Below are 5,744 nucleotides of genomic sequence, written 5' to 3' on the forward strand. Positions count from 1 at the left end.
GTATCTTACAGTTATTTCTATTTTGAGACTATCTATGGATTGTGGCCTTCCTCGGTTGACGTCCTTAAGCATATAACCCTGAACTCGATTTGAGTCTTCCCGCAGGATTTTCTCAGGTAGATTTTGATTGATAACTTTTTTTTTTTTTAGTTGTCCACGGCATGTTTTTAAAAATCTGGCGATCTTGACAAGATCTACATTTTCTGACTATACACAAACTCCACTTTGAGCAACTGCAAAAAATAAGAGGCTCTCGTTGGTATGGAGGAAGTTATTATAGGGAAGGTGTGTTTTGTGTTCACCACGTACTTTCTAGTGCGTGTCAGATTTTGTACTTTTATACATATGCAAAGCCAGCTGTCCAACCTGAATTTAGAATATAGACACTAAACATCCCATGAAATGCATTTTTAAAAAGAGTAGGCCATATTGTGTCCTGGTACACTCATCATCCGTACTTGAGGTTAAGTGAATGATTGGGTGGCAGTGTTGGCATGTGGATTATGGTACTGCTATAATTAGCCAAATAGCTTCCTCCTATGTGTGAGTTTTTTTTAAATGATTTTACTCATTGCAAAATTTCCATCTTTCAAAAGAATTGTTACACTAACTTAACGCTTAGATGCAGGCGTCAAAAATCCTACATAAATGCAGCCATTGGGCATCCGAGGCCCCAACGGATGTATTCGTGTAATGTTTCTTTATTTTTTATTTTTATAGATTTTTTCTTTCATATCCTTTTTCAATCCAAGTCGATGCCCATGGTTGTGTATTTGCTCAGAAAATGTGAATCTTTGATCATATTAGTTGGAAGAATCCCATACAAGTAATGAATCTTTTTTCTTTTTTTCTTCTGTTCTTGGTTTTGAATTTGAAAAAAAAAATTTTGTTCTTGGGTTTTCACATTTTTTTCTCTAAAAGGTTGAGGCTCATGGAGGAGTATTTGCTCAAAAAATATGATTCACTAATCCTTTTATTCAGAATGTATATGTCCACAACTGTCAAAAATCCTCCACCTATGCAGCCATTGGGCCTCAGAGGCCCCATGAATGTTTTCGTGTAAAGTTTTTTAATTTTCATATTTTTGTCACTGAATTATTTGTAACCAAGTTATAGGAGCAAATAATGAGGCTCATATCAAGAAAATAACGATATAACATCATAGTACAACAACATTTATGCGGGGCCTCGGAGGCCCCAGGCCTGCATTTGTGTCGGATTTTCGGATTATAAGTGAAGAATTGAAGATTTTCCCACGAGCCTGAATGATTTTTTTTTAATGTCACTGAATTTTGTGCAAGGACATGAAAGTCGGTGTAAATGAGGCTCATTCCAAAAAAAAATTGTACAGCATAGTTTTTGCAACAAAAAAATCCTTGTGGGCCTCTGAGGCCCAATCACTGCATCCAAGGGTTAAAAAGGTAGTGTCAAGAGAGGATCCACTTCTGACCTAAGCGTCCTTTGGAGGACTACTACACATCCAATTTGTTTAGCATAAAGGCAAAAAATAGCTCCACAACAGTTAAACATGAGAAATAATATTTTGGCAAGTCTGGGATTGCTTTGGAAAGTAGTATAACTAGCCGAGATTGTGCTGTGAGAAGAATCTTAAGAGTACGAAGCCACCGGAGAAGTTTGGAAAGCCATACACGGCGTTCCAGCCAAGAGGGGATTGGTGTCTCCACTGCCCATCCTCATATCCGCAATCAGACCGAGCAGTCAGCGCTTCCTTCGCTAATTGCAAACCAGGCGCCCGGCTATATGCCCAGGCAGTGTCGGAAGCAAATTGCGCGACATCAAGCAGCGGAGGTAAGACTGGGAAAGAGAAAACCTGGTCAGGGTTCAACGGGCAAAAAAAAGGACATCAGAAATGGGGTGAGAGGGGATGGGCCCACAGAGGTGGGTGAATGCAGATAAAGTCAGAGTTTTGAGACCTTGTTCATTTGGCTGCTGTAATGCATAGCTCGCTCTATATAATAGAGGCTTAATGGCCCTTAGCGTGTTTGGAGCTGTGCACTGAATGTTAATCTACCATAACAAACACTCCAGAGAATACCGTTATTTTCACAACGGTGTCTTTTCCTGGTGTATACTTGTAAATCCTTGTAACATTCAGTATCATCTCAGTGAATTGAAATGTATCCATTTTTATAATAATGCTAATGACACAACACAATATTTAATTTATACTGGTAATGCGTGGATCATCCAAGTATTGCCAAATGCAATCATTTTACAATAACAGGTTCACGTCACTGCGAATAAAATGGAAAACTAGAATAAAGGTAACAGTCGCAGCACAAGTCAAACTAGATGATGCAGCATGGGGTATGAGTACTGCAGGCCCAGATGGAAATTGGATTTTGTGCCTTGGATTCTGATGAGGTGGGATGCAGGATTTAAGCCTCCCAGAATTTTCCCATCAAATCCCGATGCGAGCATCCTTAGCTCCAGGGAAGTTCACCAGAGGCACTGGTGGCCCACTCTGGAGCTCAGCTCATAGACAACGTCCGTGGCCCTTCAAAAAAAGGACAAAACAAAGGATACCCCCGAAGAATCGTGACAGCAGGAGCAGGCATCACCGGAGCGCAGCACCAAATCGACTTTGAGGGGACAATTTGGCATGCCAGCACTCTCCACCAGAGAATAAGACTGGGAGTTGTCCCGCACTCCATGCTGGCAGATAAAATGTGGGGCGTAACGAATGAGATCGCCAAGGATCCGGCCTGTCGCTAAAGACCGACCACCACCAAGGCCATTGGTAAAGTCATAAAAACTAGAGGGCAAAGCCCGAACGCACAGCTGTGGTTTTCACGGTATCGCTGTATATGAAGCATTTCTCCAGAGGATGTGAAGTTTTCCATTGCCACCATCCCACAAGAGGAATATGAGACCCCAGGGACTCATCTTACTATAATTCACCAAATGTCTGTCTGTCCATCCGTTCCCAGGTACCGCAAAAACGGCTGAACCGATCGCAACGAAATTTCGGGTGGGTAATCCTGGGACCCCCTGGAGTAAAATAGGCTATGTTGTTTTTCCATTTTCCCCCCAATTTTCCAGTTTTTCCAATTTTCCAGTTTTTCCAAACACGATAGAATAATATTTACTGATATGAACAGTGATGTGGCTTTTATTGAAATTCTACAAATACTGTTTAGCTTTTGATGATTTGCGTGTGATATGATTTAACGGATGTTTATATGAATCGTTTAAAATAAGAAAAGCCTTCAATTTCTGATATTTTTCCTTTTCATTTGGGCCTCCCAATTGCAGCCACGCCCATAGGGCGGATACCGTCGCTTGTGCTTATAATGATTCTAAACTAATTAATTAATACATCGAGAAATGAGCACTCAAAATTAATATGGCTATCCAACATCAGGGTAGCCATCTGTCAGCTCATGCCTTCGAAAGTCTTTTCCAATTCCAAAGATGTGAATTATTCAAGATCGTCCGATAATAATCATTTTAGGTGAATGACAGACAGCCAAATGTCATGGAAGGGTGCCAAACGGGTGGAAGCAATCAGGATTATAAAGCACCATGGCAGATAGTTCTGCGTTTTGACGTTGTGCTCTTACCTTAATAATTGATACATAATTGGACAGCCAATGGGATCGTAGGATGCGCGAGGCAAGAATAAATAGGATGCTGAGTGACCTTTCTGCTTCCAAGCAGGGAATCAGGAAGTGGCATTTGGTACTGCAGGGAAAACAAAAAAATCCAGGAGCAGTGGACCTAATTGGATGCAAAACAGGACACTAATTGGATAACTGTAGCTAGGAATCCTAAATGGTTCAAACTAGTCTTGTAATTTGAGATTGCTTTATAAATACGTGCATTTATTGTAGAATATATGGTAGAGCAGGTTATGTTAGAGCAACAACCCACAGGTGCTTTCACCCTGCTGTGCACTATTAATATGGTGTATAGGAGTTAGAGTAACACCTGCATGGACGTCCTATTGGCTGTTGTAAGGGGAAGGCAAATTCCTGTTGTAGGGTTTGTTTCTACAATTAGTGCCCCCAATTTTTAATGATACCACTGAGTTTCTTAAACCCTAAGGAATCCTAAACCACCATTTAGAAAACAATATTTTCTTCTTCTTCCTGCAGTCCCAACACTCCAAATTTCCAATTTGTATCAATTTCCAATATAATCAATTCCCTACCTGTAGCCGGCTAAGACTTTCGGAATGAAATTTTGCATCAATGACATAATTATAAAGTATGCAGACTTGACCAAATCATTTTTTAACCTTGACCTAATTTTAAGGTCATGACCTAATTTTAGACACTTTAACAATTTTCACTATAACTCGACTAAAGTTTGTCCAATCGGAACGACATTGCTCTCATTTGATAGCCTACACCAAGCCGCATGTAAGATTCATTTACATCATACCCCTCTGGGTTAAAGGTCAAGGTCTTACACCCCGAGGCATATTAAACAACAATTTAGGTATTTCTACCTTTTTTCTGCCAATGGATTTTCAGAATGAATTTTTGCATCACAAGAAGAAAAAGACATAAATGTCATAGCCCCAGCCATGGTTTAGTAATTTTGCTCTACGGAGTTAAAGGCCATGCCAGTCGGCCATCTTTGGTCGGATTACAAAACCAAATCTTCTGCATATGTATATTCTCATCTATTGTCTTTGTGCAAAGTTTGAACGAAATCGGTCCATGTGTGTCCTGAAATGGTTGGGGACACGTTGAAGTAACAAAAGGGCCACCAGTCGTCCATCTTGGATCTGATCTCAATAGAAAATGACGTCGATATGCAAGCCATTATTTATTATCTGGGTGCCAAATTTGAACAACATCGCCAAATCCATGTCCGAGAAATAGTTGAAGACGTGTTCAACATCAGGTTTTTTTACAACTAAAATGGCTGCCAGTTGGCCATCTTTGATCGCATTACAGAAAAACGTGCATATGTACACCGTCATGTATTTTCCTTTTGCCAAGTATGAATAAAAAATCGGTCCATACATCTCCTAGATATGGCTGCGGACACAGATGCACGGCCGGACGGACAGCCGAGAGCCAATCCATAAACCCCCGTTTCAGACCAAGTCCAACGGGGACTAATAATGGGAATACAAAGTAAGCGGGGTTGACATAATGTTTGACCTTGACCTAATTTTAAGATCATGACCCAATTATAGACATTTTAATATTTTTCACCATAACTCAACTAAGGTTTGTCAGATCGGAACGAAACTGCCCTCTCTAAATAGCCGAGAGCAAGGTACATTTGGCTTAATTTACAATCGTATAAATACTAAAAATTTACAATTGTTTCATTTACATCATACCTCTCCAGGTTAAAGGTCAAAATCAAATGGCAGTCTGAAAAAAAATAACGCGTTTTTTGTCGTCGTTCAATTTTGCCAATGCGGAATCTCAAAAACCGCTTGGACTTCCCAGGTGTTCTTGCATCATAATAGTGTACCTGCACTGAGGTTGTGCACCTGATATTAGATTAGTGTCCTTGACCTACCTTTTTGGATTGTGACCTAATTAACTAAAAACGTCTTTTTGATCATAACTGGAATACCTTTCCTCGATTTACAAGGTATGAGTTTTGCGGATAGATTGTAGATGGAGACACATTTTCTTTATTTACACTCTATCCCTAAATGTTGAAGGCCAAGGTCATATGATGGTCCGAATAAAATATGGCAATCATTGGTTATCACTGGCCAATGGTAAGTCACGGGTAATAGCCGAGGGTAA

General features: G+C 40.1%; 1 long non-coding RNA gene across 1 annotated transcript in view; it reads right to left on the reverse strand.

Moving 5' to 3' along the window:
- Window positions 1-1,261: 1,261 nt before the first annotated feature.
- LOC137423887 (uncharacterized) overlaps window positions 1,262-5,744 on the reverse strand; it is a 145,211-nt gene continuing 140,728 nt past the window's right edge. Inside the window, exon 3 of the long non-coding RNA XR_010983800.2 lies at window positions 1,262-1,831. This is a non-coding gene — a long non-coding RNA (uncharacterized LOC137423887). The remainder of the gene's footprint in view (window positions 1,832-5,744) is intronic.

This window comes from Myxine glutinosa, chromosome 3 (assembly GCF_964187855.1).
Source record: "Myxine glutinosa chromosome 3, kmMyxGlut1.1, whole genome shotgun sequence".
In the NCBI taxonomy this organism is placed as follows: Eukaryota; Metazoa; Chordata; class Myxini; order Myxiniformes; family Myxinidae; genus Myxine; species Myxine glutinosa.